The 14,676-nt window shown below is 45.3% G+C and overlaps 1 protein-coding gene across 1 annotated transcript in view; it reads left to right on the top strand.

Moving 5' to 3' along the window:
• Nucleotides 1–2,898: 2,898 nt before the first annotated feature.
• The window catches only part of GDPD2 (glycerophosphodiester phosphodiesterase domain containing 2), a 45,306-nt gene continuing 33,528 nt past the window's right edge, over nt 2,899–14,676 (top strand). The window contains exon 1 of the mRNA XM_065557378.1: nt 2,899–2,978. The gene's annotated coding sequence lies outside the window, so the exon portion shown is untranslated. The remainder of the gene's footprint in view (nt 2,979–14,676) is intronic.

The following is a 14,676-nucleotide window of genomic DNA, read 5'->3' on the forward strand; positions in this document are numbered from 1 at the left end:
CAGCTGGAGCATACAGGGTCAACTCTGCTCAGAGAGCGAACGGAGAGAGATAGAGTCCGGGTAAGAGTGCAGAGGCCGGGTGCAATGGAGTGGCGTTGGGAGAGAAGGTTACTGACCCCTCGGAAGGACAGGCCTCCAACAGAAGGCGGTTGGGACTCTCTGGACTGGGATGCACTTGTACTGTATTATTCAATATGGATAATTTTCTCTCTTTGCCAATGAAGTTTAATTCTATAACTGACAGTAAACTTGGAATCAAGAGCCATCTTACAAAACTTTCCTCAGAGTACTGTTATTTGTCTGTAAAACTAAAGCATTTTTAAATAAAATTATAGAAAAAAAACATGCTGGAAGATTAATGGGTAGACCCCCAGTCGTCGCGGGTGGGATCAAACCTGGGATCTCTGTAGCTTAGTGTATGAGCCTCTACTGTAGGAGTTAAAAGCCAAGACTGGCTAATCTGCTAAAACTGTAGCAGATTTATTAATCTCTAAGTGGTCTCAGTACCACTAGAGGGGACAGAGCACCAGGTGTGTGGGTTACATCTGCAGCAGGAACGTACTATCAGCGAGCCAAATTCTGCTCTCCCCCAGTTCAGCATATCCACAAATATTGAACTGGTTGAATCTGCTAAGTTAATTACTTAGACATGCACAATTTCTAAGTACCATTATCCTACCCAGCTAGTGAAATTAATATTTTTCCAGTCTGATCAGTATCTAAGTTTTGTGCAATTGTCTCCAATGTTCCATTCTTTCCAAAATATAAAGTGATTTGAAATTGTGAAGCTCTATTTATCCAAAGCAGTTGTCCATATTTCTCGTGCTGTAAGGTTACAAAGCAAAGTTTTGTCATTACCTAGGCTACAGAAATACAGCTCTATTCACAAACTGATAGGCTTCCCCAGAGCCTGACTTCGATAGTAATGTTTAGAAAAACAAAACTTGTATTCATGCTTACCTGAAAATCTCTTCAGTTCAAGAAGCCAGGTGTGCAGCTACAGCAGAAACATTCAGTCTGCTTGTAGGTTTAAGGACAAATTCAGAACTCTCACGTGCTCCAGCATCACTCCAAGATACAGGACAGCCTATTATAATATAGACCACTTGAAATTAAACTATATGTGTCAGTTCCAGAATAAATGAAGTTCTTTCTATGATGTACTCTCTTGGCTTTTGTATCCTATGTGGTCATCTGCTTTCTAAGGTCCCAGTCTTACAAACTACTCCACATTGGCTGAGGTCAGTGTCTGTGCAGCACCCCTTTCACTTTAATGGAATCCACCTGTGCACACAACCTTGCCGGCTAGGGGCCTAACTGGCTGCATTCAGTCATTTGCAGTTGGTCTCCCAGTTATCAGTGAGGTTGTGCTGTGAGGACTGCCAGAATCCAGCCCTCTACTGACACATTCCCAGAGATAACCTCAGGCTTAGAAAAGATCAAACGACTCTCCCCAGCAGAGATGTCCAGAGAGAAAACACCATCAGCCCCTCACACACATACACAGCATCAACTCCCCACTAACCCCCCCCCCGACACCCCATTGGCTCCCCTCTAAACCCCCCCAGCCCCAGCCCCCCGCAGTACATGGGCCAAGAGAACTCTGTAAAGTGTGAACATCCAGTATCAACACCACAATACAAACCATCAGCTCCCCTCCAACACCTCCCGAACCCTCTACACACCCCATCAGCTCCCCTCCAACTCCCCCCAGTCCCCAACACACCCCATCAGCTCCCCTCCAACACCCCCCGAACTCCCTACACACCCCATCAGCTCCCCTCCAACTCCCCCCAGTCCCCAACACACCCCATCAGCTCCCCTCCAATGCCCCCGAGTCCCCCACATCCCATCAGCTTCCCTTCAACACCCCCCAAACCCAAAAAACCCGCAGTACATGGGCCAAGAGAACACTGTAAAGTGTGAACATCCAGCATCAACCACACACAAACCCACCATCAGCTCCCTTCCAGCACTCCCCAATCCTCCCCTGCACCCATCAGCTCCTCTCCAATTCCCCCCAGAAACACACACCCCATCAGCATTCCTCTAACACCCAACTGAACCTCCAACACCCCATCAGCTCCCTTCTAACACCTACACACACATATACAGCATCAACTCCCCACTAATGCCCTCCAAACCCCTTCACCCACACCATCAGCTCCCCTCTAGCCCCCCCCCCGCCCCCCCTGCACACATGAATTCACATCTGTGCTTCCCCTTCTGCAAGACTCAGGGCCTTCCTCTTCCACCAGCTCAGACCTGGAGAGACCCACCTAACCACAGGACCCTGAGCTCTCCCTGTAGTCAGGACGGACAGACAGACACTTTGCTCCCAAGATTAGCAGTAAAGTGTCTCCAAATAAGCACTGAGAGCCAGAAGAAACAAGCCCCAAACTTCAGCACTTCCTAAGCCTTTTTAGTTACACTAACTAAGCAGCTGAACTCCCTTACCTAAAGGGCCTATTTGATTACTGATAAAGTCTTACATGGATATGAGAAACCTGCTCTCCTTGCACAGTACAGTCAGGAGACAAAGGAGCAGGAAGAAGAGGGTGTCTGTCAGGAAGGGGAAGTTTCAAGTCCAGTGATTTAAGTGCAGGTCTGTGATTCCAGACTTCACAAGTTCTAGCACTTTGAGATCTACTCAGGAAAAACACTATATAAGAACTAGGTATTATTACTCCTAACTCCACTGTGACCATGCTGTTCTCTTTGACTATCAGTTCTTCCCCTCTGAAAAACAGAGATAAAAATACTACTACTTATTTACTGTACTAACCTACAAACAAGTGCTCTAGTAAAGCTATTCCTTTCTTAGAGTCATCCTCACCATGCTGCAAGAGTCCCCTTTTATATACATTTTCCCCAGCATGCCTTTGTGGGGGCTGGCCCCTTAAATTGGCACAACCCAACAGCTGCAGGCTTGCAGGATAGGTTTTGCAAGTAGTAGCATTTCCTGGCTCTTTCAGCTGGTAAGTACTGACTATTATTTTTCCCTTTGCTTTGCTAAGAAGCTGGTTAGTTATCCTGCTTTCCTGTCTCCTAGAAGTACTGAGGCTCTGTTAGTTATACCTGAAAAGAGCTGTTACAATGTGGCTAGTAAGTAATTAGGAAAGTCAAATGATAGTCTCACCCTGAGAGGAAGTAAAAGTTTACCTCAAAATAAACAGGTGTGTCAGACTATGCTAGTAAAGCTCCTCCCTCCCAATCCCTGCAGACTGTCTGGGAAGGTTACTTCCCTTATAATTAAAAAACGGTGGTCTGGCTGACTAGACCATCCTATGGGCCTTGGGGAGTGTAAGGGCACAGAGCTGGTCAGGGTGTGCTGCTGGTTCCCTGAAGGTGATAACAAGGTATATGTAAGGGGGGTGGCTTCCTTTTGAGGGCTCTGGTCTTCTCTCCCAGAGGTACAGAGCAGAGGGAAAAACCATTGTTAGCATAGTGTGGCTGACTGTGATGGAGACTGGTACTCCCAGAACAAGCCTTGATATAGTAAAGTTCTGGGCAGCAAAGATGGCATCCTAACTGGTTTTACTGTAATATCCTTCCTCTGTAACAATCAAGCCCAATGGGCTCTGCGGGTGTTGGAAACTTGCCCATCTTTAATGCCATTAGATAGCAGAAACTAAAAGGGTGTGTGCGATGAGCGTAATACGATCAGGCTGAGGCCAGTTAGGAAAGCAAAATGCTGTATGGCCCAACTAGTAGCTAGTAAGTACGTCTCACAGTTGTGATGGTGCAACAGTCTGTACTGATACCCAAGCATCTCAGTTACGGCACCTAGTTCTACGTTCAGGTGCTGAAACTGGCACTTGGGACCCCCCCCCCCATTAGCACTGTAGTGCCCAAGGTCAACCACTGTCTCTGTGCCTTGCGATCTCTAGGCCCTGTGCTGCATGCTATGATGAGAGCACTGCTATTTCTGTGAGTCTGTTTGTTCCTCATTGATGCTATAAGTGAGACCATGGTTTATCAGCATAGGCAGCAAACTAAAGCCAGTGCATGGCAGAATTCTGAAATAGAAACTAGTAATAAAGAGAAGCTGGTTCATGCAGCAAACGGCTTTTCATTTCACAATATTTGTTAATGTGCTGACCTCGCAGCCAGCCTCCTATCATCCACAGGAAAAAGTGTAATTCTGTGGTAACCATAATTCTGAGCACAAATTACAGGCCTGACAACAGTGGAAAGCGAACATCCTATTACAAGGGTTTGTTTTCAGTGCTAAAATAATGGCGTATTTTAACAGTTGGCCAACAATAAAGAAGTCTGAATGCCAAAATCGTTTTAGCAGAAAGGTACACAGGGAAGGGGCAGACAAGAAGTGTATTTGCTTTTTGAAAAGAAAAAGGCTGCACTGTTCCTGGAAAACTTCATTATCAGGCAGAGGCATCTTATAGGCCAATCTATCACTGTTCTGAATGTGCTCAAATTCAGAGCAGATTAAGCTAGGTAGAACCTCAATATGCCTCTTTCCACAAATTACCTCTTGCTGGGCTAATTAGCCTTACTTAGGGCTTGTCTAAATGAGGAAATTGACTGGCACAGCTACAGTGGAATAACCTAATAATAATAATTTGGCTATAGCTATGCAGGTCAGTTTTTCCCATGTAGGCAAACCCAAAGAGAATGATGCACTCTTCTAAATTAAAGTGAATTATAGTTCTATAATGTATCTTACCAGCATCTCTTGCCATATGAAACCTGCTTTTTAATATGCTTGTTTCAAATCTCTTTATATTGAACAGTTAATTGCTAATAAGTAGTCAATTAGGAAATAGCAAACAATAAACACTTTGAAATTAGTCATAAATTCTTCACACAACAAATCATCCTCTAAAGGAAAACAATCATTGTGATCCTTTAGAACTCACCAGTGAACTTGGGCATGTGCTTCCTGCAGGGAAGATTTGAGCTTGGTGCATCTCCTTTCCAGAGTCAAGCACAGGGCTTTACTGCAGGGCTGTTTTGCACACTGCAAATACTCCTAAGAATAAAATGGTGGCTCCCTCATACATGTGCATTATGATAGTCTTTAATTACATGATCACATTCTATGTCTTCCACAGGATTGCTGCTTCATTTAGTGTACAGCATGGGTAGCTATTTAGTAATTCCTTGTGTGCTTTCAGCATGAATTCAGTGTTTGTGATGAATTAAACTATTTTCACAACACCCTGTGAGATGAGTTGTTATCCCAATTTACATGCAGGGAATGGAGGCATGAATTAAAGACAGTGTTTAAAAAGTGCAAACTAATTTTGGGTGCCTCCTTCAAAAGCCAAAGGGCCTGAGTGTTCTTTATTTTTATTTTTTGAGTATGTAAATTTCATATGTTCAGCGCTCAGCTTCCATTGACCTCAGTTATTGCTGAGCATTCACAGCTACTCTAATGATCAGATCCCAGGTATCTCGTGCTGGATACCCAAATAATGAGCACACAATTAGTGATCACTCATGCTGTTTGGTTTAAGAGATTTGCCCAGCATCACATAGAAACTCTGTGGCAGAGGCAGGAATAGAATCCAGTTTTCTAGGGCAGCATTCAACTGCCTTAACCATGAGAACTATATAGATATATATAATTTTCTTTTTCTTCCTGTTGTCCTCAACATCATTCACTTACACACCTTCCAACTTCTGCAACAAATGAGGCAGGGTCCTGCAGACAACAGCCTCCTTCACTACACAGCCCTGATTCATCCCTGGGGCACATCCAGCCTGTGTACTGAATGAGGCTGGTTCCTGTGGAAAATAGCATGTGACCACATAATTAAGGACTAACATAACGCATATGCACAAGTGGGCTCAATTAGGGTTGCATGGGCAGCCTTAATTTTGGCATTTCCTAACTTTTGAGTGGTTGGCTTTGTGACCATAATGTTCATTTAATATATTTTATTAACTCCTTAAATTAAAAAAAATTGCCATGCAGAACTATATTGACCTTCCCCACACAGGTCATCATCAAGGGTCAGATCTTTAGATTCACAGCACAGGCCTCTGCCATCAGAACTAACTGTGTAACTGGTAGCAATAGAAAGCTGTTATCCACATGGACCTGCCAGTACAGGAGAATGAGATGCAGGCTTTGCCAGAGGATTTCACAGCTGTTTGCTGACTGCAGAGGAATGAGGAGACTTGGGACTCCTGAGTTCAGTTCCAGGTTCTGTAGGGAAGCTACAGACTGTGTCCCCTAACTTCTGCCCTCTGGTGCTCTGCTCCTGCCCTTCCCCACCCACTTCTTCCTCCCTCCATCTTCTGTCCTCCTGACTCCTGTTCCTCTCCCCTCTGCATTCAAGTGGAGTCACTCAGTTCCCTCCTTCTCCTCCCAGCACTCTCTTCAGGAAAATCTCCCACTGACTTCAGTGCTTATAAACCTGTTTAAGCTATCTGTGTATGAAAGGTCATATAGACACATAAGATCATTCTCATTAAATAGCATGAGTCCTGACTTCATGACAGTAGCTGAAACTATTTTAAAGCCTCTAAATCAAAACTTCACAGGTTACTGTCTCTAGGTGTAAAAATGCAGATATCAGGATATACAAGATGTTTGTCTCTGCAGTAATGTGTGGATGACTGTCAGAAACACCAATCCTTTCTCTAAATAAGTCTCTCTTGCTTTAGGGCTGAAATATTACAATAAAATTAATCAAAATAGTTTCTGTCCCTTTTAATGGGGGGGAAAAACCACTATAAAAACAGTTTGACTCAGTCATTTAAAAGTTTCAACAGAGAGTGTTTAAAACTAGATATTGGTCTTTCCCAGTTTCAAATCCCATCTTAAACCAATTCAGTAATGTGTGGCACATGAAAGATTAAATTAATGGGCAATATTCCAAGAAAAATGCCCAATCCTATAAGCGGCTCTATGTAATAGGAACAACAAGAGACGGAATGAAATAGCAGGCTGTTGCTGTTAACATAAAAATGTGTTAAATTTATGTTGTAAATTGTCTGGCTTAAGATCTAGCCAAGCTGATGAAGTAGGACTGGATTTCTCTGTGCATAAATCTGGGGCTCACTCCAGCATGTCTGAATAGAACTTCTTGTCCCTGGCCATGGGATCTAAGCAACTCCAGCCCCCATTGTGATAGATCAATATAAACCTCCATACCCACTCGGAACGAATTCCAGTGCGTCTTTTCTCCACTCCCATTAAAGTAACATATGTATAGACAGAACTCCAGTTTCAGAACAAACAGCCACAGGAACAAGTAAAGACGCTGTGTCATCTTTCATTGCTAGCAACTCCCATGGATTTCCTTGGAAAATGAGAGCAGAATGTGTCTGACATGTACAAATCCGTCCCATGTACAGAATGGAGGGACCTGAAATTCATTAGGTGATATTCATGCTGAAACAAATAGCTTAAATGGAATTAACATACAACTGTACAAGGACAGAACCCTACAGATGCTCTCTGCTGCATGCCATTCCAAAAGCAGCAACACATTGCTATTGATTCCTAGTGCCTGAGGATCAGCTGTGCTAGTGCTTAAAATACGGGCAAACGCAAACTAAATAGCATTGGTGCTATGCTGTCATTGACCTTCTTCCGTCGATGGATTTGAATAATTACCCCGAAAGCCAGCAAAATGCACACAGGGTGGGGCTTCCTGAGTAGGGCTGGATTTCAGTGGTGTCCGGCTGTGAGTCTCAAGACTAAGAATCTCCTTTAAGAAAAGAACAGATAGTTCAAAAGGAAGTGTTGTAACAGCTTAAAGACCATTACACATGAACACTGGTTGCAGAGATAGTATGGTAGGCCATCATGCATCCTTTCCAGTCAACAACCACTGAACTGCATGCAAAATACCTCCAACTCTTGAGTTGGGAGCATAAAAATTAGTACAACCAATTAAAACTACAGGCCAAACTGGCCTCCTGTGAGCTCTCCCCCCCCCCCCCCCCCCCCCCCCCCCCCCCCCCCCCACACACACACACACACATGCAGCTGATGCCAGAATATCACTCTTTATGTACTCTGAATTTATAACCCTCTACAGAGCCCTGTTCCAGACCTGAATTCATGACCATCATAGGGGAACAAGAAGTCCTGAATGTCAGATCCACAAATAACTATGAAAGGTTTCAGAATAGCAGCCGTGTTAGTCTGTATCCGCAAAAAGAAGAACAGGAGGACTTGTGGCACCTTTAGAGACTAACAAATTTATTAGAGCATAAGCTTTCGTGGACTACAGCCCACTTCTTCGGATGCATATAGAATGGAACATATATTGAGGAGATATATATACACACATACAGAGAGCATAAACAGGTGGGAGTTGTCTTACCACCTCTGAGAGGCCAATTAATTAAGAGAAAAAAAACTTTTGAAGTGATAATCAAGCTAGCCGAGTACAGACAGACAGTTAGATAACAAGTGTGAGAATACTTACAAGGGGAAATAGATTCAATGTTTGTAATGGCTCAACCATTCCCAGTCCTTATTCAAACCGGCGTTGATTGTGTCTAGTTTGCATATCAATTCTAGCTCAGCAGTTTCTCGTTGGAGTCTGTTTTTGAAGTTTTTCTGTTGTAATATAGCCACCCGCAGGTCTGTCACTGAATGACCAGACAGGTTAAAGTGTTCTCCCACTGGTTTTTGAGTATTTTGATTCCTGATGTCAGATTTGTGTCCATTAATTCTTTTGCGTAGAGACTGTCCGGTTTGGCCAATGTACATGGCAGAGGGGCATTGCTGGCACATGATGGCATATATCACATTGGTAGATGTGCAGGTGAACGAGCCCCTGATGGTATGGCTGATGTGATTAGGTCCTATGATGATGTCACTGGAATAGATATGTGGACAGAGTTGACATCGGGGTTTGTTACAAGGATAGGTTCCTGGGTTAGTGGTTTTGTTCAGTGATGTGTGGTTGCTGGTGAGTATTTGCTTTAGGTTGGGGGGTTGTCTGTAAGCGAGGACAGGTCTGTCTCCCAAGATCTGTGAGAGTAAAGGATCATCTTTCAGGATAGGTTGTAGATCTCTGATGATGCGCTGGAGAGGTTTTAATTGGGGGCTGAAGGTGACAGCTAGTGGTGTTCTGTTATTTTCTTTGTTGGGCCTGTCTTGTAGGAGGTGACTTCTGGGTACTCGTCTGGCTCTGTCAATCTGTTTTTTCACTTCAGCAGGTGGGTATTGTAGTTTTAAGAATGCTTGATAGAGATCTTGTAGGTGCTTGTCTCTATCCGAGGGATTGGAGCAAATGCGGTTATATCTTAGAGCTTGGCTGTAGACAATGGATCGTGTGGTGTGTCCTGGATGGAAGCTGGAGGCATGTAGGTAAGTGTAGCGGTCAGTAGGTTTCCGGTATAGGGTGGTATTTATGTGACCATCGCTTATTAGCACAGTAGTGTCCAGGAAATGGACCGCTTTTGTGGATTGATCTAGGCTGAGGTTGATGGTGGGATGGAAATTATTGAAATCATGGTGAAATTCCTCAAGGGCTTCTTTTCCATGGGTCCAGATGATGAAGATGTCATCAATGTAGCGCAAGTAGAGTAGGGGCGTTAGGGGACGAGAGCTAAGGAAGCGTTGTTCTAAGTCAGCCATAAAAATGTTGGCATATTGTGGGGCCATGCGGGCTCGTTCACCTGCACATCTACCAATGTGATATATGCCATCATGTGCCAGCAATGCCCCTCTGCCATGTACATTGGCCAAACCGGACAGTCTCTACGCAAAAGAATTAATGGACACAAATCTGACATCAGGAATCAAAATACTCAAAAACCAGTGGGAGAACACTTTAACCTGTCTGGTCATTCAGTGACAGACCTGCGGGTGGCTATATTACAACAGAAAAACTTCAAAAACAGACTCCAACGAGAAACTGCTGAGCTAGAATTGATATGCAAACTAGACACAATCAACGCCGGTTTGAATAAGGACTGGGAATGGTTGAGCCATTACAAACATTGAATCTATTTCCCCTTGTAAGTATTCTCACACTTGTTATCTAACTGTCTGTCTGTACTCGGCTAGCTTGATTATCACTTCAAAAGTTTTTTTTCTCTTAATTAATTGGCCTCTCAGAGGTGGTAAGACAACTCCCACCTGTTTATGCTCTCTGTATGTGTGTATATATATCTCCTCAATATATGTTCCATTCTATATGCATCCGAAGAAGTGGGCTGTAGTCCACGAAAGCTTATGCTCTAATAAATTTGTTAGTCTCTAAAGGTGCCACAAGTCCTCCTGTTCTTCTTTTTACAAATAACTATAAAATCCTTAGACTTGTAGTTTGACTATAAACTCTCTGAGGCAGGGCAATCTCTTTGGTATATATCTGTACTGTACCCTACATAATGCGGGGCTAGGGCCTCTAAGCACTGCTGTGACACACATAAATTCACAAACCAATACTTTGTTTGACATTAGTTATGGCTGTTTTAATCAAACTAAACCATGGAAAACTTGAAAATACAAAGTTAAGGATTGAATGATTGCAAAATCAAGCGCACTCAAGTTAAGAAATGCCCCAGTTAATATTTCCTATGTAACCTTAATTCAGCCTCCTTGTGGATACGCATTATGCTACAGTCTTTAATTACATACAGAGATGGCAAGCTTGGATTTAAGTGACTTGCACAGCATCTGATAGAAATTCTGTATCCCTACCTCTGCCACAGCCCAATTCTCTAGGGGGGCATTCGGCTAGCTGTATACACCTGTGGAAACATAGCATGGGATCATGTAGTTACAGACTGTATCATAATGCAAGTGCACAGGGAGCCTTAATTCTGGTATTTCGTAAATGTTGTGTTGGACTTTGCAATGTGTGGAAAGAGACGACTAAAGGAGTATGAATGAGGCCTATAAAATCATGACAGGTGTGGAGAAAGTAAATAAGGAAGTGTTGTTTACTCCTTCTCATAACACACGAACTAGGAGTCACCAAATGAAATTAATAGGCAGCAGGTTTAAAACAAACAAAAGCAAGTATTTTTGCACACAACGCACAGTCAGCCTGTGGAACTCTTTGCCAGAGAATGTTGTGAAGCCCAAGACTATAACAGGGTTCAAAAAAGAATTAGGTAAGTTCATGGAGGATAGGTCCATCAATGGCTGTTAGCCAGGATGGAAAGGGATGGTGTCCCTAGCCTGTTTGCCAGAAACTGTGAATGGGTGACATGGGATGGATCATTTGGTGATTACTTGTTCTGTTCATTCCCTCTGGGGCACCTGGCATTGGCCACTGTCAGTAGACCAGATACTGGGCTAGATGGATCTTTGGTCTGACCCAGTATGGCCGGTCTTATGTGTATTATCCTAGGCTTTCAAAAAACAAACTGAAAACTCTGTTTATTCAATCATATGGCATCATATTGACACTGGCATAGATCATCAGTAAGGGTTGCAATCTTTAGATCTACTTGAACTAATGGAGTAACTGATAGTAGGCTGTCCTCCTCAGTGGACCAGCACTAGAGGGAGATGATTCATTTTGTGAATGGGTTTCACAGATCTTTTCTCTTGGCAGAGGAATGGTGAGACTCAAACCTTGGCCTCCATTCCCAGCTCTCCAGGGCAGTGTGCTCTAGGGGGCAAAACTCTTCTGCCCATTCCCTCCACCCCAAAGTGTCACCTTTCTGCCCTGTTCTCTCCATGTCCCGGTCCTATCTCTTCTCCACTCTGGCTCTTCATCTAACCCATTTCCTCATCTAGACAATCCCAGTCTCCACTCAACAGGCTTCTTATCCCTGTCTCCCTGCTCAGTTTCCACCCCAGCTCCTTGTCCCAGTCTCTGCACACCAGTCCCAGTTCCCCCAGGCTTCTCATCAGATCTTCCCCCTGTCCAATGGGTCTCAGTCCCAGTTTCCTTCCCTGCCAGTCGGTCTTCCACCCAGTCTCTCCACACTTCCCCTTCCAAACTTTGTCCACCCAGTCCCACCCCCATCCCAACTCCCAGTCTTTCCCTCCCTACCTTCCCATCAGAGCCCCCAGTCCAGTGTCTTTCCCCCCCCCCTCCACCCCCCAGCTATTTGTCCTAATCTATTTCCTATTCCCCCTGCAATCCAGCTTTCCCCCCTCTCCATTTGAATCAAGCAGCTGCCTCCTCCATGCCACCTGGGCCCAGCAGGGGGGCATTTAGTGCTCAGGAGAGAAGCTCCCTGCTCTCAGTTCAGGTCTCCAGACCCCAGCACAACCTGCAGCAGCTCAGAGCTGCAATTACAGGGAAAGTCCTACACAGCCTCAGGCTGGAGCATGCCCAGTGCAGGCAAAATCTTTCTTTGGGAATTTAACTGGCAAACTTTAAAGTCTGTCATGAGTATGTGTGAACTGCAACTTGGAGCATGTCTACACTGGCAGAGTTACAGCGCCGGCAGGTACAGCGCCGCTCAGAGCGCTGAAGGGAAACCGCTGTTGTGTGTTCACACTGTCCGCTACCTGTGCAATAACCTATTCGCATTTGCAGCGGTATTCAGAGTGGTGCATTCTGGGCAGCTATCCCACAGAGCATCTCTTCCTCTTCTGCCGCTAAGAGTTGGGAAGGCAGAGGGGGTCACGGGGCATCCTGGGTCCTGTCCCAATGACCTGTGATGCATTGCTTCACATCCCAGCAATCCCTGTGCTTCCGTCCACATTTGGTGCCTTCTTTCAACGGTTTGTGTACTGCACGCCTTGTCTCTTCAGGCTGCAGGAATGTATCCCGAACCGTTGACCAGTATGCTGTTCACTCTGACCAACATAACCTGAGTGGCAGTGGAGTTATTCCTTAAACTACAAAGGCAAGAGGAGTGCGACATTGATCTCACCAAGCGAAGTAGCTATGACATGAGCTTGCTTGTCATTCATGGAGGTGCTGACTACAGTGGAATGCTGCTTTTGGGCTTGGGGAAACAAGCACTGACTGGTGGGATCACATCATGATGTACGCCTGGGATGACAAGCAGTGGCTGCAGAACTTTCGGATGAGGAAAACCACATTCAGGGGACTGTGAGCTCGCCCCAGCCCTGCAGTGCAAGGAGACAAGAATGAGAACTGCCCTGCTGTTGGAGAAGCACGTGGTGATTGCACTGTGGAAGCTGGCTACTCCAGACTACTACCAATTGGTCGCTAATCAGTTTGGAGTGTGAAAGTCTACCGTTGGACTCGTGTTGACGGAAGTGTGCAGGGCCATTAATCGTATCTTGCTCTGAAAGACTTTGCACAAATGGGCTTCCCTAACTGCGGAGAGATGATGGATGGCACGCATATTCCAATTCTGGCACCACACCACCTAGCCACAGAGTACATTAATCAGAAGGGGTATTTCTCAATGGTTGTCCAGGCACTTGTGGATCACCATGGGCATTTCACAGACCTTGACACAGGCTGGTCCAGAAAGGTGCATGACGCACGCATTTTTCGGAACACTGGCCTGTTCAGGAAGCTGCAAGCAGGGACCAGAAGATCATCGTAGGGGAAGTCAAAATGCCCATTGTGATCCTGGGAGACCCCACCTACGCCTTAATGCCGTGGTTTATGAAGCCATGCACGGGGCAACTTGACCTCAGCAAGGAGCGGTTCAACAGGCTAAGCAAGGGCAGGATAACTGAGTGTGCTTTTGGCCATTTAAAAGCCCGCTGGCGCTGCCTCTATGGGAAGCTGGATCTGGCTGATGACCATATTCCTATGCTTATAGCCACGTGCTGTACACTCCATAATATTTGTGAAGGGAAGGGTGAAAGCTTCACTCAGGGTTGGACCACAGAGGCTCAGTGCCTGGAGACTGAGTTCAAACAGCCAGAGACCAGGGCTATTAGAGGGGCACAGTGGAGGGCCATAAGGACCAGGGATGCCTTGAAGCTGAAAGCCACTGATATTTGTTGATCTGCTTGGGAGTGCAGTGCTTGTAATGCTAGGAGGTGATTGGTGCACATGATGCAATATGTGGATTAACATAATTGTATGTTGCTTTGCAGTGCTCTTTTTTGCTTTCAGTTAATAGAATAAAGATTGACTCTCTCCTCCAGTTTGCTTTCAAACCAACAATTCTTTTATTAAAAGACAACAAAAAAAAGCAGCAGAGAGGGGGATGGGGGAACAGAAGGTCCCAGGAGGCGGTGGGGTCTCGGGACGGCTAAAGATTTGTGTATGTCCAGGGATCATATCCAATCTTCTCCTTTGGAGAACATTGCAGCATGTACTATACTTCAGCAGGGCCAAGCTGCAGAGGGAGGGGTGTTGAGTGCAGTGGGTAGTGGGAGTCCGCAGTGCTGGACTGTGAGGGGGGAGGAGTGGAATGCCGTGGGTATAGACTGGAGCCAGGAGGTTGATAAGAGTGTGTTGGTGATGTCTGGGGGGGCTCATGGGAAAGAGTTTTGTGACCAGGGCTGCAGGGAAGGGCAGGTGTGGAGCTGCTCAGTTTGAAGAGTTAGTATCACCTGGAGCATGTCTCTTTGGCGCTCCATAATCTTTAAGAGCTGCTCCATGGCTTCATTCTGGCGTGCCACATTCTCCTTTCAGTCCCTCTTCTCGCTGTCCTGCCACTCCTTCAATTCCTGTTTCTCAGCGGCAGAGTGCATCATAACATGCAGAAAGTCCTCCTTAGTTCTTCTTGGCCGCTTTCTAATTCTGCGCAGCTGTTCAGCTGCCAATAACAGAGGGGCCAGGGCAGAAGCCTCAGTCTTGGAGAAAACCCTCCCGATAACAGAGGGAGGCTGGGCTCACA

This window comes from Chrysemys picta, chromosome 9, assembly GCF_011386835.1.
Source record: "Chrysemys picta bellii isolate R12L10 chromosome 9, ASM1138683v2, whole genome shotgun sequence".
Lineage (NCBI taxonomy): Eukaryota > Metazoa > Chordata > Testudines > Emydidae > Chrysemys > Chrysemys picta.